The sequence below is a fragment of the Rhinolophus sinicus genome, chromosome 3 (assembly GCF_057876585.1).
Source record: "Rhinolophus sinicus isolate RSI-liver-muscle chromosome 3, RSI-T2T, whole genome shotgun sequence".
Classification (NCBI taxonomy): Eukaryota; Metazoa; Chordata; class Mammalia; order Chiroptera; family Rhinolophidae; genus Rhinolophus; species Rhinolophus sinicus.
In genome coordinates, this window is record NC_142503.1 from 40,212,194 (window position 1) to 40,238,377 (window position 26,184).

The 26,184-nt window shown below is 38.8% G+C and overlaps 1 long non-coding RNA gene across 1 annotated transcript in view; it reads left to right on the forward strand.

Annotated features, from left to right (window-relative positions):
* Positions 1-26,184, forward strand: part of LOC141570425 (uncharacterized) — a 261,770-nt gene that overhangs the window by 79,677 nt on the left and 155,909 nt on the right. Inside the window, exon 2 of the long non-coding RNA XR_016020540.1 lies at positions 6,105-6,218. This is a non-coding gene — a long non-coding RNA (uncharacterized LOC141570425). The remainder of the gene's footprint in view (positions 1-6,104; positions 6,219-26,184) is intronic.

Sequence of the window (26,184 nt, forward strand, 5' to 3'; positions counted from 1 at the left end):
AGTTGTTAGATTGGGTCAGATGGTGGTAGCATGTGGCAAGACCACAACTATAGATCTGAGGTTGAATTTGTTAAGATCAGTTTTATCTTCTTTCAAATAGTTCTACTTCATAGGTTTGTTTTTGTTAAGTGGTATTTTTAGAGGTAAAAGTTTGATTTGAATTATAACTTGAAAGAATTGCCTACGATTCTTTCCTGAGCTACAACATCTGGAAGAAAGCAGATACATCATTTAAAGACAAAAAAACAGTGTTGTTCTAGAGCTAGCAGCAGCACAGATTGTCCTTCTGAGATAACTAATGACATCAAAATACAGTGGTACCTCGGTTTTCAAACGTAATCCATTCTGGAAGACCGTTCGAGTTCTGAAACATTCGAAAACAGCCGACAGCTAGGCCTCAGGATCTTGTACTCAGCGGAAGCCACGTGACATGTTTGACTTCCGAAGCATTTACTTCCAGGTTTACTGCATTTGTAAACCAAAATGTTCATCAACAGAGACGTTCGAAAACCAAGGTACTACTGCACATTTTGTACTGTTTCCCTCTCAATTCAGAGGCAGGAACAAAAGGGGATATAGGAACTAATTCTCCTAAGAATAATGAAAATTATTGGAACAGCCAACTTTTTACTATAACAGATATTTTGTAATGCTAGAGCTACCTGTAGGACTTAACAAGATTCATATGTTTATCACACTCACAAACATTCTCAGCCATAACAACATCACTGACTGGGACCGTTGGAGTGATACAAGATGAGGCAGTGACTAGCATTTTTCACATCGATGTGATACGATAGCATCTGGTTTTGATTACTTGTTAGGTAGTTGTTTGAGTTGTGGATTACAAAATTTGTGAAGCATTACAGATTTCTTTTTAATGAAAACAATCTAATGAACTAATGAAAGGCAAATTTGGTTTTGTGAAATATAAGCAAGGGACAAGCGGTAGAAGTCAAACTCAGTCCTCCTCAGCAATATTTCATTTCTTGAACTTTCATCTCCTGTTAGCATTTCACAGGCTCATTTCCCAGTGCTAATTTAAATGAAAATTGATCTACATTAAGAATTAATTTAATAATTAGTTAAGATTGGTGTTAACAGCAACCCTGCAATACATTTCTCAGAGTAGAAATTTAGATGCTGATGTTCCAGGTATTTTTGTTCACGGGCATTTTCATAGCATTCGATATTCTTCCTAGTGCCCTTTCCTCTTTACTCCCAAAGCACCAAAAGACCAAACCCAAAGTACTAAAGCTGTTCATATAACAGCATGACACCATAAAGGTAACCAGGAAAAACAAGAACCCCTGTCAATACTCTAAAAGCAGAGTCCCTTCAATAGGTTTACTGTCATAATCACTTTTTCCAAGGAACAGCCACACTTTCCCAGTACATTCTCTTCTTCAACATTTTCTTTTGTTTGGGACAGGAAGAAATTTATAGAGTTGATCGTTATTATAGGTTTCTGTTTTACTCATTGATGAAACACCTTGATTTTAATTATTTTGAAAGACAAAGGAAAGATTGAATAGTTTATTTCCAAATGAGATTAAGACTGTATGCCTGCAAACTAGAGTCATCAGTGTCACACCTTGAAACTTTTAGAGTTGGATGTGCTATTGTTTAAAAAAATAATCCGTGGAGTGATTCTAAAAGTGCACATATGCCTCAGGGAAAGTTCTAAAGTGAAAACCCCCTGACAGTAGTATTTCAAAAAAAACTTTAGACCTGCGTCATCCAAATTATACAAAGGTGTATATTTTATAGTGTAGTGATATCCCATATTTAATCTTATAGAAGAGATTCCTGTGGAATCTGTGCATTTTGGAAGATGTTAGAGAGCTTTAACAAGAGGGACATTTGGTGTGGTGGAGAGAGCAATGAGCTAGGAATCAGCATATGCGGCCCCCTTTGGGGGGTGATTTGCTCCACTTCCTCAAGCACAGTCACCATATTGTTATCCATGGGGAAGGGGTGTGAGTAGAAGGGGGCTTCTCAGGTGTGGTATTATTCTGGTTCTTGATTTTGGTACTGATTACATGGGAGGGTGCATTTTATCAAAATGATTTACACACGTTTCTGTATGTATGGAACACTTCAACAAAAAGTTTTAAAAAGCTTGATGTCTAATAGTAAGGGGGAAAATCCAGCCAAGGCTTTGAAAACAGCAGCAACAACAAAATCACTCTCATCCTTTTCCCATTGCATCCTGTACACCCTCCACAGTTGCATTTTCCACATCACATTCTAATTACCTGTTGCGTGACTATCACCACTATTAACTGTGAGCATCACGAGGGTAGGGAAGAAAATAGTTTTGCAGAAAATGTCTAAAGCAGTGCCTGGCACTCAGTTGGGTTCCTACTTGATTGCTTAGTACATCAGTGATTTAATGACAGAAGAAATGGATTCTGGTTTCTCACTCTTGCCCCTGGGTAAGTCTGTTATATTGCACACACACACACACACACACACACACACACACACACACACACAAAAGCTCTCTGGGTCTACTTGTCATATAGAGAAAGAAGATATTTCATTTTAGGATGGCTAAGACTTTTTCCAGTTTGAAAATTCTGTGAGACTATATATTAAAAATACAATATGGACATACTGAAAATATTTTAGAATATTAAACACATCCAGTGGTGATTAAAGTTAGTGAAAATAAAGATAACTAAAAATATAAAAACTGAAAATAAAAAATGGTTTCCAAGTATAACGACGGTTTCTGATTTATGGAAAAAAAATTGAATTAATTTTCTGAGTGCCTCATTTCCCAGTTTAATTCAATTTTTCATTTTCTGTAAGAGAAAAGCAACTTGAATTTGCGATGATGAAGTAAAACGAAAAGGAAAGAGCCAATTTCTTGCTTAAAAAAATGTCTTTCTAGGCAAGAAGGAATAATAGAGACTGAATTTATCTCCCCACCTAAAAACTGGGCAAAATATATGAAACAATGGTTTTCAGATGTTGTGTATCAGGCAATGCAAAATGTTGATCTCTGAGAGTGGGAAAGCAAACAAGGTGAACCATATGATTTCTTCGGTGCCTGGAGTGAGGTTCCAGGCTGCAGTGTAGGGACTAGGGACCATGGGAACCCAGTAATCTTCATGATTTGAAGAGATGGAGCTAGGAGTCCAGGGAAGCCAAAGTGGCTTGAATTCACTGGACAGAGTACTGGTGAAGAGGGAACTGGACAGAAAAGCTCTAGAGACTCTGCAGAGGGTCCTCCTGAAGTCTTCATCTGGCTACTGATAAGCACATGTTTGTGGGAAACTAGCCAAGTCTGGGGAAAGAACCACTGAAAAGGAGCAATGGGAATATTTGTGGAGCTCACACAGAGCTGGGAACAGTGCTCCTTTCAGTGAGAGTGGAAAATGTCATCATTCAAAGGACATTAGAGAAATAAGAGTATTCAGAAGGGTATCACCTCAGTAGTATGATCAATTTAGACCTAAACAAAGGCTACTGAATTCCACCTCACAAATCTTAACAGCAAGCCTCAAAAAAAAAAAAAAAAAAAAAAAAAAGATAGAAAAATGAAACTGTTTCCAAATAACATAACTGCATCCCAGAGCAAAGTTTTATCCATAAAGACATGTGCTCCAATGTTCAGTGCAGCTTTATTTACAGTGGCCAAGACATGGAAACAACCAAAATGTCCTTTGACAGATAAATGGATAAAGGAGTTGTGGTATATATGCACAATGGAATACTATTCGGCGGTAAGAAAAGATGAAATAGTACCATTTGTGACAACATGGATGGATCTTGAGATTATAATGCTAAGCGAAATAAGTCAGACAGAAAAAGCAGAGAACCATATGATTTCACTGATATGTGGTATATAAAACTGAAAACAGCAAAAGAACAAGAAAAACAAATGAAGAAACAAAAACTCATAGACATAGACAATAGTTTAGGGGTTACCAGATGGTAAGGGGGGAGGCGGTTTCTAGAAGAGAGTAAACCAGGTCAAATATATGGTGATGGAAGGAGAACTGACTCTGGGTGGTAAACACACAATGTGATATATAGATGATGTATTACAGAATTGTACACCTGAAATCTGTGTAACTTTACTAACAATTGTCACCCCAATAGACATTAATTAAAAAAAGAATATAGGAATATAAAAATATCCAGCACTCATCAAAGAAAAATTCACCATGTCTGCCATCCTATAAAAAATTTTCAGGCATATAGAGAAACAGGAAATTCTGACCCATATAAGGAGAAAAACAGTCAATAGAAACCTGTCCATAAATGATACAGATGATAGAATTAGAACCAAAGACATAGGATAACTGAATTCCATGTTTTCAAGAATATAGAAGAAATACTGCTCATGTTAAGTAGAGACATGGAAAATAAAGAACCATATACAATTTCTGGAGGTGAAAATGCAAAATCTAAGCTGAACAATACAGTGAATGGGATAAACAACAGATTAGATATTGGAGAAGAAAAAGGTTAGCAAACCTGAAGATATAACAATGGAAGCTATCCAATATAAAACAGAATAAAAAGACCTAAAATAAAATAGAGCATCATTGAGTCCTGGGACAACTTAAAGCAGCCCAATATATGTGCAACTGGAGTCCCTGAAGAGAAGAATGAGGGGTATTTGATAAGGCTATTACTGTGGATATAAACCATAGACCTAAACAGTCAGTGCAGCAGAAGCCAGCTGCTATTTTCAAGATAAGGTTAAAAACGACACCCTGATATCTCCCACCCCCTCAAAGATGATTCAGAGATCACCAGGTGTACCACTCCCATCACAGGCCCATAGTTACAAGGACCAGGAGGCAGAGTGGTTTCAAAGGAGGGGGCCCCACTCAAGTTCAGACCAAGACGGCCCCCTAACCCAGCCCAGTACCTCAGGGATGTGGCCCCTGCAGAAAGCTGCCACATGGATGGGTGCCTGGAAGAGAGCTATGAGGGGCAATATGTTGCTAAGTCAGGGAGATGACATTCCACTCCAGTGGGTCTACAAGGCAGAGCGTTAGGTCAAAGAGCGTGATTCTCAAGCCTTAATGTCTAATTTGCCCCATTAGATTGGACTTAGGATCTGTTGCTCCTTTCTTCTCTCCTATTTCTCCCTTTTAGACTGGGAATGTCTACCTTACGACCCCGTGTTTTGTTTTGGAAGCACACACCTTGTTAGGTCCCATAGGTTCACAGCTGGAGAAGGATTTTACCTCAGTATGAATTGAACCTTAAATCTCACACATACGTGATTTACATGTGGTTTAGATGACACTTTGGACTTTAGACTTAGAGTTGATGCTGGAATGAGTTAAGACTTTTGGGGTTGTTGTGGATGAAATAAATGTATTTTGCACGTGAGAAGGACCAGGGCCTCCAGAACTGTGAGAAAATAAATTTCTGTTGCCTAAACCACCCAGTCTGTGGTATTCTGTTATGGTAACTCAGGCAGACTAATAGACATATTAATTCATTTAATCATCACAGCAATTGTCTGAAGTAAGCAAGAGGAAGAAAGTGACTTGCTCAAGGTCACACAGTGATTCCAACCCTTGCAGTCAGATTCCAAGCCCATGTTCTAACCACTGAGTGTAACCACAAGTGTAAATCCTCAAATATAAGCTGTCTGTTAGTACTCACAAGCTCACTCTAGGAAGAGATTGCCATCTCAACCAGGTGACCTTACGTTTTGTGTTATGGCTCTTCATGGGTACAGGTGTAATGCAGCTGGTGGAGTCATTTGGTTGCTTCCTTATAATTATAGGGTGGAAAACAAATAAGGCTGTGTTGTTTCTGAGCCCAGAGGACAGGCCTCCATTTGCGGGTATGGGGTGGGCAGACAGATAAAGCAACTCCATTTGAAAATGAGAGGGACCTGAAGCGTCTGGGCGTGAGTTCTTTGTACCCCAGTTTGGGTAGCTGCAGAGCACCCCCAACAATGTGCTCAAGACCTTGAAGTCAAAACCACCAGGGACACACATTTCTGTACTCAGGAGACCCAAGCCTACTGGGTAATTGTGCATTCAGGGGTTTCTTCATCCTTCTCTAAATGCGAAGTTGGTCTTTGTGTACACATGATGCTAATGTCATTCTTTCTCCTGCAGACAGATGGAGCATACAGAAGGCCTACGTGGGTTTGTGGTGACTGTGGACAAGGCTTCAGTGGGAGATTATCCTAATCACCAACTCATAGGCCTGTGATGTTGAGTTCTGTGCAGGTAAGTCTACCATGTCTTTTATAAAGACTAAATTAAATGCAAACATATTTTTATATTGTCATCACTTTGAGGAGATTTATTTTTCAAAGTAAAGAATTATCTCTAAGTTACAAATTCAGTTCATGCTTCATGTAGAAGAGTGTTTATTTTTCTAAGTCTAATCCTCAGAAGTCAGCCATGAGGTTCTCAAATATTTCAGTCTTGTTAATGACACTTGCTTTAAATTCAAATCCCGTTTCTCAATATCTCTTTGTAATAGTCAAGAAGCCATTGTCATTGTTCAATTATTCCCTAGCATGTTAAGAGAGTTTTGAAGTTTTCTATTGACAAGCCCTGCTCCTCTCTTGGCCCTCCCCACAGCTCTCCATAGGAGGGAGGGGAGTGAAAACTTACAGGGCCCTGGATTTGGGGAAGGAGGGTGGACTGAGTGAGTTTGAGATGCTGTTAGAGATTGAAACAGAGGGTGTTTCAGTCACAAGCATGCTACCCACAATTCAGTTTTCTAAAGGTAGATATTTGCCTTTGGAACGAATATAAGAAAATGGGTAAGATGTTACGTTGTGTAGGCTTTTGACTGAATACTCACAATGTACAAAGTTTTGGGCTAAGTGCACTGACATGTATCATTAAATCCTTACAATAACCTCATGAGTAAGTATAATGGTTACTCCATTTAAAGTATGCTTAGAGAGGCTAGATAATTTGCTTACTTAGGAGAGGTAAAGTTGTAAAGCTGGTTAGTAGTACAGCCAGGATTTGAACCCAAGTCTGTCTGAGCCCAACATCTCAGTTTTTAGCTTCATGCAATGCTCCATTTACCCAACATAGATTATTGAGGGGAATCAAAGAGAGGTGTCAGAAGAAAGCATGTTTTCACTTCTACACATAAAAGATAGCAAGGTCTTCATTTTTTGACATTTCTGTAGCAAACATTTATTAAGCCTCGTGGTATGTGGGGTGCCCCGATAGAGGTGGTGTGTTAGGGGCTCTCTGTTAGGGACACCCAGTTAGGGAGACTGGCATTTTCAGACATGGACTCAAGTGTGACAGAATTGTCTCTCTTTCTACTTAGGACAAGGGTCAGAAGATAAACAAGACGCTGCCTCATTTAAGGGGGGCTGAAGTACTGCGGCAGGAGTTCAGAATTCTAAATAGTTTTTCAGACTCTCCCAAAGATTCCCTGGGGATAGTTCAAAATTCAATTCAATAAATGTTTAGTAAGTGCTGATGCTATGCTAAACACAGGATTTGTACTAAAGACACAGAGATGAATAAGGGGTCACCCTGTCCTGGAGGAGCTCTCCATCTAATGGGGGCTATTTATCTGTTCCAGGTGCAAATAGAGATTCTATTACACACAGAAATAGATAAATGGATGAATGCCTTTATTGAGAATAGGGTTGAAAAGCATTACATAAATACCTGCAATAAAATACCATAGGAGAAAAAAAAAATTAAGTAATGAAGAAGAAGAGAAGAAAAACAGGTTAGGGCAGTGAAATTAAGGCTGGGAAATTATCAGTACATGAGGTAATGCCTAATGCTATGCATAGCTTTTTCGAAAATTTCATTTTGTTTAATAATTTTTAATTTTTCAGTTACAGTTGACATACAATATTATATTGTTTTAGGTAGACAACATAGTGATTAGACATTTATATAACTTAACAAAGTGATCACCAAAGTGATAACTCTAGTACCCATCTGACGCCATGCATAGTTATTAAAATGTTGTTGACTGCATTCCCTATGCTGTTGCTCTATACAACTTTTTGTAGTTCGCTGGTCTTCAGTTTCCTAGCTGTCAAAACAAAAAGGGAAACATGTTCAGTCACAAGGCTCTCAATAGCCACAGAAACATATCTGTTCTTGAGGAAAGACATGGTTTTCCTGGCTTTGAAACCTGAGAAAATGTTTTGCTCTGAGTCTTCCTAAAGAACCATGTGCAATACTGACCCATCACCTCAACACCACAGCACGTTCTATTAATAATAATAAACACAATAGGTATTACCAAGTGGCCGCTTAAGATCACACCAGCCGACAATGCCAAAGTGAAACTCTGAAATAAACATCTGTAAGGGCAAGAGTAGCAAGTCCAAGGTCCAAGGTGGCTATTGTTCTAGCTTAACCGGGAGCTAGAAATTCAGCTCTGGCCTGGGAGACATATTCTGAAATGATCTTGGTCCTAAATTATAAGCTCCTAAAAAGAGAAGAGGAGTGAGTTAGCTGTTTTCCTTTTTTTATACCACCTATACTCAACCCTTAGTGTTTATGGAAGCTTGAGCCTCTGCTGGTGCGTTTTTTGTGGTGATCGTGTACTTCGGAGGAGATAGACTGGAGCTTTTCTCTGCTCTGTTACCTAAGTTGTGTCACCTTGGCAATTTGCTTACCTCCCACTCCCAAGCTTCAGTTTTTCTCTTCTGTGAGTTGGGGGAGTAATACCTGCTTCACAGGTTGATTGGGAAAACAGGTGAGATGATACATACAACCACAAAGCTCTGTGCTCAGGGCAGAACAGACATGCATTTAACCACAGTTATCAAGAGGATAAAACTACTGACCCTGTGGGCAAAATTGCCACTTGTCTTTGAATTGAAGAGGGATGTCCGTGTTCTCCTTTATGACTTTAGTGTCACCAAAAACTCTTACTACATTAGTATATTTTGCTCTATTTTGTTTCTACTAGAGATTCAGTATAGCGTTTCTGCTTTATTTAATTTTGAATTGAATAGCTTTTAAAAAAAATATCATCGTAAAGCTTTTTTTTTTTTTTTTGCTAGTACCCAAGACAAACTTTCAATCATCTTAGGCTTGTGGAAGAAAATACAAAACAAAGGGAAATAAGACAAAAGCACTTCAAACCAACAGAAGCTTTCCTAGGCTTTCCCAAGACCCTAGGTTAGCATCCAATAGAAAATAACATCCATAGCTTAAAGAAACATACCGGAGACCTGTAAGGTCTAATTTTAATTAAAATTAAGATTTTCAGAAGGAGTGATTTCATTAATGCCCTTGGTTAACAGACAATTACTAATTTGCATATCTAGGCAATGCATATTCAAAGCAGGTGATGGAGGCTGGCAGCATAAAGGCTCAGAAAGCAAATAGCTGGTGACCTTGGTCAACCATGTGTCAAGTGCACATCCCTGTGTCCCTCACAAAAAGGCCTGTGCGTCTTTAAGTGCTCATAGGTGTAAAAATGTGCTCGCTCTGTTTCTCTTAGCTTGGCTCTTTCTCTCTTGGCATAGGTCTCTGGTGCAGCTCCCCTCAGGTTAGGTGACACAGGTACGGGTTAGACCTCTGATCCCACTCTGTCAGTTCTCAGGGTACAAATGCCTCAATAGGCACTCAGGGAAATGTGGGTCAGCAGTACATGGCTTCTGTTGAATCTCCCTGAAAGTGGGAACAATTTGAATTTCTACAACTATTTGTTGAAATTCAGAGCCCTGTGAATTAGAGCATGTAGCTATGATTTGAATGCCTCTAGGATGGTATGTGGTGTTGCATAAGGTCACACTGTCCTTGTCCTATTTCATGTTTTGATTTGGATGGTGCATTAGAGAACATGTCATCAGTGTGCAAATAAGATCATCTTAAGTAAGTGGCTTGCGTACCTGGGAAAGAAAGACTGGGTTTCAAAGTAACTTTAGAGAAGGAGTCAGGCATAGAGGAAGGTAGGCATGATTTTATATGTGTACAGAGAGAGAGAGAGAAAGAGAGAGAGAGAGAGAGAGAGAGAGACTCTGAGATTATCATGTCTGCTGTGTCTGTCAATGCTTGCCATAGAATAATCACTAAATAAATATTGGCTTAATTAAATTAGCATAGCAAAGATTCACTCAAAAAATTAAAACTGCTTTTCTAATAACCTGGTTTACAAAGGCATCTGCAGTTAAAGATTCTTTTTTTTTTTTTCAACTAAAAAGTAACCTTAGTAATTTTCAGCTATCTTCAGTGTTAGTTGCTAAAACAAAAACCTCAAAACCCCCCATAGAACAATAAAGAAAGAAAAGCTGGGTGCTCCATTTCTTGGTCTTCTTAGTGATTCTAGGCCATTTTCTCTCTCCCCTCTACACCATGCAAGCACAGTTGGGGTAGGCAGAGCCATTGGAATTATCAATGTCTAAGGTCCCCTGGAGTGCAAGGACAGTGAACAACCACAGCAAATTGTCAGAAGATGGGTTTCAGGTGGAAGGGTGTCTCGTTCATTATGCACACTGCCAATGACCAGAGAGGGCCCCTCTGTTTAAAGGGGTGGCCTGCTCTGGCCTGCTCTGGGGACTGGCCTTCCCTGGAACACGCCAGCTCATATTCATACAGAGTCCTGGAAGTTTCTTTTGCTGTGTGGCCTCTGGACACTGTCTCAGGCTGTTTCTCTCATATCCCCCCCTCCTTCAACAATGTTTCCTTTAATGTTTTACACTTTCTTTAAGCTTTAAATAAAATCAATCCAGGCTAGAGAACTTAACCTCCTGAATCAAAACAATTCTTACCCACTTGGTGGATTTTCTCAGCATCTTTAGATGTAATTTTCAGAAGTTAGGCTGCATTTAGAGAAAAAGGAGATTTGAAACAATTGTTAACTCTCATTACATGTGCTAAAATTGTTTTGCCTTTTACTTTCTTTCCTACCTTTGCCATTTGTTTAACATTGAAATCTATTTTGGACTGTTGTTCTGGAAGCCAAATTTTGAGAAAAAAACAAACCCAGGATTAAGTATAGGCAGACAATTATCTCTTTCTGCTTGTGCGACTTCAGGCTATTCCCTCCTCTGTAAAATTAATATAATGATACTTACTTCCCAGGGCTGAAATGCTACTTACTGTTCTGATCTATGTCAAGCTCTTAGGATGACACATGTAACATAGCATGGGCTCAGTAAATGGAAGATGTTATTATTATTTAGTTATGGGTTAATCTAGCCAGTAAGACCTGGAATTGTAGCCGTAGTGAAAATAGTCACATTAAAATATCAGATTTGAGACATTTTTATGTTTGAGCATACACAATTCTTCACCCAATTCTGACATGTTTTTTAGGTTTTCCCCAACACCACCAAGCAATTCTCTGGCCCCAGCTGGGTGTCCTAAAATTCAACTCAGTTCTGACATTATCTACACTATCTCAAATGCTATGGGTTCAGTCCTGCAAGACTGCCGCCCCCCCCCCCCCCTTCAAAGGACAATCACAAGTCCAGGTTGTCACCTGAGCTTCTGATGAATTCGCTATAGATTGGAGATTCCAATGACCCCTTCCTTGGGTTCGATTAATTTGCTAGAGTGGTTCATAGAGAAAAGCCTACTATCAGCTATCTCACCACCACCGCCATCCCCATTTCATGGGAAGACTGGAAAACTGTAGAAGGGGTCAAAAAAAATGAAAACTAGCTTAGATATCTGCCTAGTAAGGCTTTATACTCAGAGATTCACTTGCAGGGGGCTTCAGTTTAACCTGCAGTCATGGTATGAGCAATTGAAACATGTGTATGTTGCTGAAGATATACACAGCCTGGCATTTGCCACCTGTATTTCACCTCCTCTTTAAAAAAGGTTAAGTCCCCTGCAGAGGTTATTGAACTAAATAGAGTTTATTTGAACTAAATAACCTTTATTGGGTTCAGGGCTCTGTCTCCTAGCTGGTGTTATTTTCATGCTGCCTTATATTTAATGATTAGATAGATTATTATACTTGGTTTGTGGTCAGTGTCTTTGACAAGTCAGAAAATAGTTATATATCTCTAAGGTGTCATTTCTTCTCCCAGGGAGAAGCATATAGCAATAGAAAGCAGGGTATAATCTTTGCAGCTATTATTCTTAATTCCTCAAATAAATAGGATTTGGAAGTCAAGATTTTAAGTCTGTATCAAGAAAAGAAGGATCAGCTTAGATGAAGGGGGTGCCAGTTCTGCAGAGTGTTTTTGCTCTTCATATTCTTAGCCTTACCATCAGTGATCTTTGATTCATGTCCAAATCCAGGATACAGCATCATTTCAACAATTTTGTCAAGATTCTTTGATATTATACAAAGATGAGAAAATCGTGTTGGCACAAATTAAAGGAGGTTAAAAGAGTGTAACAATTAGTGTTATATATTCTAGGACAGGAAATGATGTACCATCATTTCTGCCCTAGGCTTTTAGGGCAGATTGGAATTAAAGGATTCTCAGAATGCTGTATACTTATTAACACGTTGCGTACGGATCACGAGAATCTTCATTTTTTCTGAGCCATGCGTTAAGGACGGATAACGAGAATTTCAAAAGATTGGGCAGAGAGCAGTAAGAGGCCAAGACAGGGAGGTGAGACGAGTGGCGATAGGGAACCAGCTGTGAAAGTGCCTACGCAGCGGGCCCTCAAGGAAGACAATCCGGCCAGGCTCTCGGGAGATTTGGCCACGCATCATCTGGAGCCCATAGTAGGAAGAGGAAAGAAAAAATATCACACACGGGTGTGTAAAGTGTGCGCATCAAAAAAAGTGAGAAGTGAAACTCGGTACATATGCAATTTTTGCCGTGTCCCACTGCACAAAGGAAGCTGCTTTCTGCAGTATCACACCAGGAGGGATTACTAACATCATAGGTGAGTAAATCCTAAAAAATTCCATAGAAAAATAATAAATGACATAGAAGCATTTACACTTTAAAGAGAAGAGTGCATTTTAAAGTAGTTTCTTTTAAAAACCTGCCAGAACAGATGGGTATGAGGGATTTAAACCCCGCCGTACACAACATGTTAAGTCACCGAATGTTTACTAAGTACCTGTTATAAGCCAGGTACTTAGGGATATACAGTGAAAAATTCGAAGTCATTGACTCAAGGAGCTGACATTGCAACGAGACAATTCAAACAGTAAATATGAAAATAGATTAATAGAATAATTTCATATACTGATAAATGCTATGAAGAAAACAAAATAGGGAAATGTGAGAGACAGTAAGGAGGCAGGAAGTCCTATATTGGCTGGGGTAGTCAGGAAAGGCCTGTTGGAGGAGGTGACATTTGTGTTATGAGAGGAAGCCACACATATGAAGATCTGGGGAAGATGCTTCCAACTAGAACAAACAGAAGTACAAAGGCCCTGAAACAAAACTGATCCTGAAATGTATGAGGCGAGGAAAGAAGGCTGGTGTGGTTCAAATGCAAGAATTGAGGAGAAAAGTGAAAGATAGTTTCAAAGAAGCAAGCAGAGAACAGATCATACAGGGCTTTTTAGGCTTCGGTAAGAAATGTGTTTAATGTGGATGCAATGGAAATCAATGAAAGAGTGATAGCAACATAGTAACTGATCTTGCTGCTATCTGTAGAACTGATTATAGTTAAAAGGCTGTTGCAGAAATTTAGTGAGAGATGACAATGAAGTTGTGGTGACGAATGGGTGAGAAGTGGTCAGAGTCAGGTTTTACAAATAGAGCCCATGGGAGTTGCTGATGGATTAGATATGGAATATGCTGGAAGGAGAAGAATTGAGGATGACCTGAGCAGCTGAGTGGATGTTGGTGCCATTTGTTGCAAAGAGGCAGACTAGGAAGGTGGAATTTCCAGACCAGGATTAGGGAATCAAAAATTTTTTGAAGAGGGATCAAATATATCGTGATGGACGGAGAACTGACTCTGGGTGGTGAACATGCAATGGGATTTCTAGATGATGTAATACAGAATTGTACACCTGAAATCTATGTAATTTTACTAACAATTGTCACCCCAATAAACTTTAAACAAAAAAAAAATTTTTTTGCCATATTAAGGGTGAGATAATTATTAGACAGCCATAGGGAGATATCAAGTAGGTGATTGGATATTTAAGTGTGAAGTTCAGGATATACACACTCACACAGGGGACACAGATCAGGTGACCAGGCAGATTATGCCACTGGGCCACACAGGACACCTACTACATAAGGCCACTCTACTAAGACTGGGAGACTTAGCAGCTCTACCTAATACATAGAAACAAACACAGTGAGGCTGCCAAAATATAGAGACAAAGAAATATGTATCAAATGAAAGAACAAAACAAAAGCTCCAGAAAAAGAATTAAACAACATGGAGAAAAGCAATCTGCCAGATGCTGAGTTCAAAACACTGGATATAAGGATGCTCACTGATCTCAGGTAGAACTTCAAAAAAGAGATAGGAAACATAAAAATGGAGATAGAAAACATAAAAAGAATCAGAAATAAAGAATACAGTAACTGAAATGAAGACTACATTAGAGGGAATCAGCAACAGATTAGATGAATCAGTGGATCAAATCAGTGATTTGGAAAAGAAGATAGCAGGAAACAACCAACCAGAACAGCAAAAAGAAAAAAGAATTAAAAAAAAAAAATGAGGATGGCTTAAGAGACCCCTGGGACATTAAGTGTACCAGCATTTACATCATAGTGGTACCAGGAGAAGAGAGAGGGCAAGGAATTAAAAACCTAATTGAAGAAATAATGATGGACAACTTCCCCAACCTGGCAAAGGAAATAGACATGCAAGGCCAGGAAGTGCAGAGAGTCCCAAGCAAGATGAACCCAAAGAGGCCCACACCAAGACACATCATAATTAAAATGCCAAAAGTTAAAGACAGAGAATCAAGAGAAAAATACTTAGTTACCTACAAGGGTGCTCCAATAAATAAGACTGTCAGCTGATTTCTCAACAGAAACTTTGCAGGCCAGAAGGGATTGGCATGAAATAATCAAAATGATGAAAAGCAAGGACCTATCATTTAAAACCAAAGAACAGATAAAGAGCCTCCCAGACAAGAAAAAGCAAAAGGAGTTCATCACCAGCAAACCAGTATTTTAAGAAAAGATAGAAAGACTTCTTTAAGAAGAAGGAAAAAAAAAGACAGAAAATATGAATAGTAAAATGGTAAAAACCACATATCCATCAACAATTACTTTAAATGCAAATGCATTAAATGCTCCAATCAAAAGACAAAGGATGGCTGAATGAGTAAGAAAACAAAACCCTTACGTATGCTGCCTACAAGAGAATCACTTCAGAATGAAAGTCATGCACAGAATGAAAGAAAAGGGTTGGAAAAAGATATTTCATGAAAATGGAGATGAAAAAAAAAAGCTGAAGTAGCAATATTTATACCAGACAAAACAGACTTTTAAGCAAATGCTATAAACAAGAAACAAAGAGGGACCCAGTAATCCCACTTCTGTGTATTTATCTGAAGAATCCCAAAACACTATTCAAAGGGACACATACACCTGTGTGTTCATTGTAGCATTATTTACAATGGCCAAGATATGGAGGCAACCTGGGTGTCTATCAATGGGTGAATGTAAAGAAGAGCTGGTACATATATACAATGGAATATTACTCAGCCAAGAATGAAATTTTGCCATCTGCAACAACATGGATGGACCTAGAGGGTATTGTGCTTAGTGGAGTAAGTCAGACAAAGACAAATGCCATATGATTTCATGTATATGTGGAAACTAAAGAACAAAATAAATGAACTAACACAACAGAAACAAACTCATAGATACAGAGAACACTTTGATGGTTGCCAGATGAGAGGGGGCTTGGAGGACTGGGTGAAAAGGGGAAAGGGTTAAGATATACAAATTGGTAGTCATAAAAATAGTTATGAGGATGTAAAATTTAACATAAGGAATATAGTCAATAATATTGTAATAACTATGTATGGTGTCAGATGGATACTAGATTTATCAGGTTGATCACTTGTGAATTATATAAATGTCTAATTCCTATGTTGTACACCTGAAAGTAATATAATATTATATGTCAACTGTAATTGAAAAAAAATATATTTAAAAAATAATAAAACAAAATATTTTATCCAGCAAAAAAAAAAGAGAGAGAGAAACAGTCTGTTTTTACCTTGCTTTCCTTTCTTGCCAATCATGAAGGGGAAAAAAAGGTATAAAAATAGAAAGTAGCTTCTGGGCTTAGAAGAGGATAAGAAAAAAGTATTCACAGCTTTATTAAGGCTGTTAGAGTTATTTCCTCTGGCTCATTGTGTGTTCTTTGTGAAATTCCCTCATCCTGCTCTCTTAGCTTATGAAATGCAGTTATCCTTGAGTCAACCTTTCTTGAGGAAATCTTCTTTTAAGATAGTGATTCTTGTCAGTGCTTTTTCCTCCAGTCGCCCACCTCCCAAGTCCCACCTACTAACTTAGAGGAGAGGAATTATTCTATGTGTCCTAATACTTTCTCTTCTGGGATGACTGAAAACTCCAGAGTTATTCCCTGTGAGAAGCACTGTCCTCATGTTTACATCCAGACTCTTTATTTGACGTTAAATTAAACTGGGGCCTTTTTATTCTGCAGTAGAGTAGAGTTTAGCAGTATCCACAATTACTAAACCTACCTCTTTTGCCCTCATTCTCATCCCTGGAAATAAGAGTGGGCTCTAGAAATTGTATGAAGGAGGATCCAAGCTTTCTGGAGGAAGAATATGGGGGACTCCTCCAGGACATTTTAGCCCCTGGAGGAGCTCATTGCTCATTTCCACCCTCACAGTGGTGGCTGGAGCTGCTGGCCCGCCTCCCTCTGTAGGAACAATAGGCCACCCCCACTGCCCCCTTCCTCTCTGTTTAGAAGCAGCCATAAACTAGCTTGCAGGGGAGCCTTTTGTGATAGATTAGAGAGAGGTTTATCTACTTTCCACAGTGGCAGGTAGAGAAGATCTATTTAAATTAAACAACAGAGAATTACATTCCCAAAAGTACCTTTCGGTGGTATATGGTTTTAGCAGTTCAGTAAATACCTGAATCCATCTAGAACTAATCTCCAGACTTAAATAGGCCACTTCTAGATATCTAAGATTGGGTGATTTTGACATTCTTTAGGTTTAGCCAAATAAATCTTGCTTTAATCTCTTGTCTCTAGCAGAGTGTTTTGTAACATGGTACTGACTGCCCAGCAACTCCATTTGGAAAAACTTTTAAGGGGAGTAATAAAATCATTCTTTAGTTTTCTCTTTTTAGACAAGTTCCTTAATATTCCTTCTTTGGACACATTTTTTATTTCTCTAATCATTTTTTCATGATTCTTTCTTGAAACTCTGCCTTTCCTCTACATTCTTGTAAAGGTGTGGTGACTGAAACTACCCATGATGTTCCTATACAGATCTGCCTGCCCCTCAGTTGGTATAAAGCTTATCTTTAGGCATAGTATCACCACTCTCATTTTTTTTTTTTTTTGGTTAAAGTGAATATTACGGAGAAATGGCTGATTTGTTGTGATGGTTAATTTTGTGTGTCAACTTGACTGGGCCAGGGGTGCCCAGACATTTGCTTGGACATCAATCCTGGGTGTGCCTATGAGGGTGTTTCTGGGTAGGATTAATATTTGAATAAACAGATTGCTAGCCCCAGTATGGGTAGGCCTTATCCAATCAATAGAAGGCCTAGATAGACTAAAAGGCTGAGTAAAAAGTTCTCATTTATGAGAAGAATATTTTGAGAATAATAGTTTTCCTTTGTTAGTATATCTGAAGTACACTGAAGTTAAAATAAGCTTTCCATGGAAAAAGAGAAAGAATTCTTTCTCTCTGCCTGTCTTCAAGCTGGGATATCAGTATTTCACTGCTTCCCACTCAGATTCAGACTAGAATTTACACCATCAGCTCTCCTGGATCCCCAACTTGCTAGCTCTACAGTTGGACTTCTCAGCCTCCATAATTACATGAACTAATTCCTTATATCTGTTACCTATCTGTTATCTATCTATCTATCTATCTATCTATCTATCTATCTATCTATCTATCTATCTTCTATCTGTATTATATTGATTCTGTTCTCTGGAGAACCCAGACCAATATACTTGTCTTAGGCAGAAAATAAATCTGGGACATCTATTCGTGTCTGAAAGCATAACCCATTAAAGAGTTCTTGGGTCGTACCATGAGGACACAGGAAGGAAATATCAGGTCAAAGAGGGGAATATTTGATCATTGAAAAATGACCGCTGTAGGTTCATGGTTTCATGTCAGATCCAGGCAGAAGTCTTCTGCGACCCACCAGGAAGTAAAGTAGCTGTAGACTTGGTGATCATAGTTCTGGAGGCTTTGCTCTGGGGCAGAACAGAAGCTCTGGTGCTCCCTGCCTTTCCCTGGTAGACCAGACCAGGATGATGGGCTCTGATTCCCAAAGGATGGAGGGGTCTGAGACATCCAGCACCACCTTGCAAATGAGTTTTGTGTGCCAGCACTGCAACCAGGTCTTGAAACTGGACACAAGCTTAAAGATCCTGGACCATGTACCCAGCCAGGAGCTCACAGCACAATTTAAAAAAAAGAGAGAGACCACTATAGATAGAAGTAATGAAAATCTATGAATTAATAATGATACTTTGAAAAGGAAAAAGTATACCATGTTGATTACCTTTGTAGGTTGCCAGAGCACAAACTCATTTTTCTGCAATGATATGTAAAGTAAAAGAATTGCGTGTATCCTGTCTTTCTTGTATAGACTATATTTCATGATAACCAAATAGGTATAAATGTCCCTTCCCTGCATCCCCCACCCCTCATAAACAGGCCTAGAACTCAGCAAGTCAAATTTACTACTTATTTCAGGGAAGGAAACTGAGAACTGGGGGAAATTTGGGGCATCTCAGTTAGAGGGTATTAGAAAGGACATATTACAGGATTTGGGCTGTGGTTAGATGATGTCGGGGGTGGTTCAAGGAAGAGGGGCTTTGTCTGGATTGGAAGGGGGGATAGTTCTATGATTGGGTACTTTAATAAATCTTCTTTAAATAATGATAGGATTTGGTATTTAATAAATCTGCTAGGGCAGGCTAGAGCAGGGCTAAAGCTGTCTTATTACAGAAGCAGTAGTCATTCATAGGATTTGGAAAAGGAGGAGGTTTGATTTTTTGTGGTCTGCACAGCGACCTTGTTTTTGCCTGTGATTAAACAACATGGCAAAACAGTCTTGTTTATCTCACTTCTTCAAAGTCACAAGGTGATTTGTGGTTCTATGAGATTGTTTATATCCAACGGGAGAACACTGAGGTCTAGCTGTGAGTGTCAGGGCAGCTCCCGGTGCTTAGGGGCTGCTTTTCTGTTTCTGTGAGAAAGAGCTTTTCTTTTTTAAATAGAAGAAGGACAGAAAATAAAAGTAGAAGAAATGAAGATTTGGGTCATTCCATTTTCAACCTCTAATGAAATAATGGATCTAGGCAATTTAGATACTAAAATCATGAAATGTGAAGGTGGTCCTTTATTATGGATTATTCAGGCTGATATCATACGAACCACTGAGCACTGTGAACACAACTAAAGTGGGACAGACAGGTATTACATGCCTCCTGGTGTGACTTTCAGCATCACCTTTGAAATATTTTTCCCAAGACATTGGAATCTGAATCTAGTCAAGTTTATAAACTGCCAATTTATAGGAAATATGAGGGATAGAGCATCATCTTAAATAATACCATGAGGGTACAATCAGCCAAATCTAGAATCTTCAACAAATAAATGTCATGAAAAAAAGAGGGGGTGATGTTATAGATTAAAATAGACAAAATGTATTAACTAAACATAATAAATTTTGATGGAATTCTGATTCAAATAAACCATGCTAAAAGACATTTTTGAAATAATCAGAGAAAACTGAGTAGGGATGTGGGTTAGATGATATTAAGGGTAATTATAAATTGTGTTGGTTATGAAAGTGGTACTGTTTTAATTGTAAAATGTTCTTATCTGTTAGAGATACATTCTGAAGTATTTATGGATGGAATGATATAATGTCTGATATTTGCTCCAGACCCTCCCAAAAAAAGAGGTTGGAAAGTAGATCCTTGAAACAAAACGGATAGAACATTGCTAATTTTTAAAGCTGTGTGATGTCTATGCAGGTTGATTGTTCTTTCTACTTTTGGGGATATTTGAGAAGTTCCAGAACAAACAAACGAAAAAAAAAAAAAAAACCCACAAAAAAACGGTGACTATTACTTTTGTTTAACATCATTTGTTTGATCATCCTCCCTTCCTCAGCAGGGCGCCATTGCCCACTATTTAGAATTAAATAGTGGAAGGGGAGGGCAGTCACTCATTTCCCTTTCCAAATGCTCCAGCAGAAACAGTTCTGTTTCCCAAGATCTGGTCCATAATTCCCGACACGGCTTTTGCTCAATCTCTGTTTAAAATGGCCTTTATGGGTTTGGGGCTCTCTGAAATGATGAAGGTCTCCATTAGTTATCAACTTAAAACTTTATCTATTTTCTGTCTCATTCATTTCTTCAAGTTTATGTGTCCATCAAAATAAGAGATCAGTTGTAGAAATAACTGAATAGATAAAATATGGACTAGAATTTTTATATGTTGGCTGTCATAGTCTGTATTTAAAGGCTGAGCTGAAGGTTGAATGACGGTAAGAATATTTTGAAAATTTCTATGGAATTCAACATTTTAAGGCGTTTACAATTCCGGAGCAAATCTTCTATAAATGTTCAAATTTTTAGATTCCCCATGGAGCTGGGATAATGTCACTTCCTAAAATGAATGAAGACTAAAAACTAGTCCTAAGCAAGTATTATCTCGCCTTCTTGGGCTTCTATTATTAGCTTCAGTTTTGTTCCTGGAGATAGAGGTGAATAACTTTGTCATTCATTTCTTCTTACTAAATGTGCATCTTGATCTTCTCTCTTTATTTGCTTATCAGATTGGCATTTTTGGTTTCTAATCCCATTCAGATGTATGACCATGTTAAAAAATTTTAATAATTCAAAAACATTTCCTCAATAAAATACTATGTATGTGCCTATACTCTCAAAGTGTCTGGGAGCAGAATTCTGTGTTATAGAATTCTTGCTGAATAGAATCATACACAGTGGTCAGTTGTTCTTTTGTGAATGGCCTTTTGTACAATTTTGTGAGTGTTGTTATAAAATATATTGGCTATTTCTGTGGTCCCCAAACTTCTGTGGCATGGTTTTATTTACTTGCCAATCAAAATTATGTCTAATAAATATCATGTTATGATTTGAGGATAACTTGTGGCAGCACTTTAGATTGGCTGCATTTAGAAAGTGCTGTTGACAGAAAGTGCATTTAGAAAGTGCTGTTGATTCTGCACAAGGACGAGGTCAATAGCATTGTCACTGAAAGCGTAAGTTTTTAAATCTTTTCCTTTTATTTTGAGGGGCTATTGTTCTTCCTTCCATTCTTTCCATATACAAGACCAGGTCTGTGTTTTAGGGAGTTCTGATATGGAAATAATCAAATAAGGTTATTTGCTCTCCTGAATGACTCAGTCAAGTAGCAGTAGGGAGACAAAATAAAAGAATGATATATGGGGCCTTCGGAGGGCTCATAGAGAATGGCCAGAGTCTGCCTGGAGGGAAGGAGACAGGAGGAGTTTCAAAGGAGAGGTGATGTTTAAACTGAGTCTGAACGGGGAAAGGACATGCTAGACGGAGAGAGATATGAACAAAGCTGGGGAGATCTGATACAGTATAGTACATTCAGGGAACTGCAGCTAGCTTAGTACTGCTGGAGGCTTGGTGTGTGTGTGTGTGTGTGTGTGTGTGTGTGTGTGTGTGTGTGCACGTGTGCACATGTGTGCACGTGCACACAAGTATGGTGATGATTAGAGAAGTTATAACAAGAAATGTGGTTGGAGATGTAAGGAAGGGCGAGATCATAGAGGGCTTTGTGTGTCTTACTAAGAAAATAAGACTTTATTCCTGTAGGGGATGAGGAGGCTTTGGGCTGTTGCCCTCTTAATATTGCACTATGTTTGCCATGGGGTTTCACCAATAGCCCAGGCACCCTCATGCAGTCAAAGGCCCCAGGCTGATCTTTGGAGAGACCATAGTAATCAATGCATGAGATGGACAACATGTGCATTTGTGTCAATGTTCCCCTGGGGGATTGAAGTAGCTCCAGTTTAGGCTTTTGAGAATTTTGGCACATTTTTTTCCATCGGTCTAAAAGTGTGGGGCAGGACAACAATCCAGCATAAACTTATCATAGGTGGGATTTGTTGCAGATATGTAGGTTTTCCAAGGTGCCATCTTCACTAGGGCTTCTAGAATAATTACGCTTGAATTCTGTGCAAGAACTTGATATGTCCTTGTAGGATGCCTCTGACTTCTTTCTGTCTTCATGTTTCAATGAAACTAGTTCTTTGGTCATTTAGTTTAAGCTATCGATTATGTAATCCTGTTCATGATTTTAAAAGGGGATTTCACTTGCTACTATTTGCGGTTATAATTTAAGGTCTCTGATATCACGATTTAGTCTTTGATTTATATAGAAAAGCATAAGAAGTTCAGGCATCAAATATTCCTGAAATAACACTTCCAATGAGTTTTTTGATGAACTTCAGAACAAACAACTAACTCATTGTCCTTGACAGCTCATCAGTTTATGCTCTAAGAGGAGATATTACTCTGAACTTCTCCAGAGGGTTGGAAGAGGAAGGTGTCATGGTAATCCAATTCCCTCACTTAATCAAGCAAATTGTCAGTTTTTTGAAGGGCTTAGGTGCAATCAAATCTGGGGAAAAATCAGGTAGGTAAATTTTTGACAGTTTCAATTAAAAACTAACTGGAAGCAGCTGCATTTTTCTTTTATTAAAGTGATCCATTTTGCTCATCCTAACTAGACTCATAAATGCAGATAGCACCTTGAGATAGTCTGTCCTTCAAGTTATTTAACCCTGAACTGATGCCTGGTTGGTGAAATTCCATCGGCAATGAGTCCTCTTCACTGAGTGTTCTGGTTATCTATTGTTACTTAGTACACTACTCCCAAACTTAATGGTTTAAACTAGTTTTGTTTTGGTTTGAGGGTCAGGAATTCAGATGTGGCCCAGTGGGAAACCCCATCTCTGTTCCCAGGGTCTAGGGCCTCTGCCAAATGGCTGGAGGCTGGAACAGGTGGGGGCTGGTAGGGCATCTTTCTGTTTATGTAGTCTCAGGACTTCTCCATGTGATCTCCCTATGTGATCTCTCTAGCACGGTGGGCTTAAAGTAGGCAGACTTCTTACACAGTGGCTCAGGGTTCTAGGAGTAAGTTTTTCAAACCACCAGGAGGAACTTGCAAGGCTATTTATAACCTGGTCTTGGACGTTATGTAGCATCACTCTGTCGTATTTCATTATCCTTCGGGCCCAGCCTCATTCAGCGTAGGAGGGGACTACACAAGATGTGAATAGATGGATCATTGCGTGAAAGGGTGGGGGGGCATCTTGGAGGCTGGTTACAACCCTGAGTCACCATATCTGGTAAGCCTCTCTTCTTCAGTTCACTGTACTAACTCTTCTTAGAAATGAAGGTCAACTAGTTTTCTCCTAGTCGTCCGCTTTTGTCCACCACACTTAGTTCCCTTCTCCCAAAACATTCTTTTCCTGGGCAGCTGAAGAGACCTTAAAAATTTGTCTGATCATGACTCTTCATGTTTAAAGCTTTTTGGTGGATTATTATTGTTTGTAGGATGAATACCTTCATTCAACAAATATTTATTGAGTGCTTTCTCTCCCAAGCAATCCAGCACCCAGGGATCCCACAGTGAGTATGACTGACAGAAATTTCTGTCTTCATGGGGATAACATTCCAGTACGTGTGTGTAACAAAGTAAGTAAGTACAAATATGTACTGTAATATATTAGAGATAAAAATAAACCAGTTTAAGGAAGAAGAAAGGGCAGATTGAAAATTTAAGTAGGCTAGTTAGGGAAAGCCTCACTGAGAGGACAGCATTTGAACAAAGACTTGAAGTAAGCAATTTCACTTCTGAGTATTTATCTGAAGAAATCCAAAACACTAATTTGAAAAGATACATGCATCCCTATGTTTATTATAGCATTATTCACAATAATGCTACAGCCAAGATATGGAAGCAACATAAATGTCCATCAATAGACCATTGGATAAAGAAGATGTGGTATATATTTACAATGGAATATTACTCAGCCATAAAAAATAATGGAATCTTAATATTTGCAACAACATGGATAGACCTAGAGCATGTTATGCTAAATGAAATAAGTCAGACAGAAAAACAAATACCACATGATTTCACTTATATGCGGAATCTAAAAAACAAAATAAACAAAGGAGAAACAAAGTCATAGATACAGAGAACAAACTGATGATTGCCAGATGGGAAGGGGGTTGGAGGTTGGGTGAAAAAGAGGAAGACATTAAGAAGTACAAATGGGCAGTTACAAAATAGTCATAGACATGTAAAATACAGCATAGGGAATATAGTTGATGATTATAACTACATATGGTGCCAGGTGGGTGGGTACTAGACTTATTGGGGGATCACTTTGTAAGTCATATAAATGTCTAACTACTATGCTGTACACCTGAAACTAATATATTGAATGTCAACTGTAATTGAAAAAAAAAAAGACAAAGTAGGTGAGGGTGTGAGCCATGTGGATATTTGAAGGAAGAAAATATGGGCAGAGGAAACAGCAAGTTCAAAGGCCCTGAGAGAGAAGCATGTCTGAGTTTCCAGGAAAGACGAGCTCTTGGGTCTGGGGTACACAGAATGAGAATGAGAGTAATGGGAGATGAAGTCAGAGACTTAATAGCAGATTAGATTGTGTAGAGCCCTTGTAGGCCATAGTAAAGACTTGGATTTTCACTCTGAGTGAGATGGGGGTCCTTAGAGACTTTAGGAAGGAGATCATTCACTCTGAATGATCTCATTCAGGGGGCCTTTAGAGACTTTAGGAAGGAGATCATTCACTCTGAATGATCTCATTCGGGGGCCTTTAGAGACTTTAGGAAGACCATAAACTAAGTCATGTTTTAAAAGAATTGCTCCTGGGAGGCAAAGGTAGAAACAGAAAGACAATTTACATGGCTCTTGCAGTAATCTAGGAGAGAGGAGATGGACCAGGATGGTATAGTGAAAATGATGAGAAGTGGTCCAGTAAAGGACATATTTTGAAGATAGGATGAATACATTTTGCTGGTGAATTCAATGTAGAAAGAAAGGGAGGAGTCACAGATGATGCCAAGCAACTAAAAGGCTAGAGTTGCCATTTATTGAGATGGAAGAATCCATAGGTACTAGAGGAGATTTAGGGATGTGTTTAGTTTGGGCATATTAAAACAAACAAACAAGCAAAAAGCCAAACAACTTTAACTTGAATTTCAGGGACATGTTTACCTCACCGCATCCTGACCCAGAGTCCATGCCTCCATGCTTTAGCCCTGCTGATCTCCTCTCATTTCCTTACGATGGATGCCTCCTTCCCCTTCAGGGCCTTTACACGCACTTTCCCCTCTGTCTGGAATGCCCTCCCTACTTTTCCTCCACTGATTATTCCCTAGTTGTTCAAGGTTCAGCTCAACTATTACTTGCTCAAAGAAGCCTTCCTAATCCTTTTAACTGGGTGTTTTTCCCTATAACACCCTGTAAATATTGTTTAATGTCTGAAGGTTGTCTCCACAAGGATGCACGCTAGGTGGGGAGAGGAACTATTCTTGGCTGCTCATCCTAGTGTCCCCAGTGTCCGCCTTGTGCCTGGAACCTGGTCGTACTCAATATTTGTTTTAATCATCCCCTATATTCATTCAAAGATTATAACATAATCACCCACAATTCTTCTTCTTCTTTTTTTAAACATACTGACTCAATACAGAATCTTCAGGTAGATAGAAATTGGGCTGATGGCTCTGGAAATCATCTCAAAGGAGGATTTTATTTATTTATTTATTTATTTGTTTGTTTGTTTGTTTGTTTGTTTGTTTAAGTATCAGCAAGGCCATATTATATTCATATTGTACTCAGACTTGTCCAAGGACTTTTTCCATTTGAAAACCCACTAACATGTTCAGTGGCAGATCAGTTAGCAAAGGCAGGGTGTCATTGGTGTTTCCCACGCACTAGACCACCGTTTCCTAAAGTCTTACGTTTTCCTATATATGCAGCACTTATGTCATATTTCTGAAGAACGTATGCTGTTTCAATGAGAAGAGATGCTGATTCACTGCTAGTGAAATGTCATTTCAATTC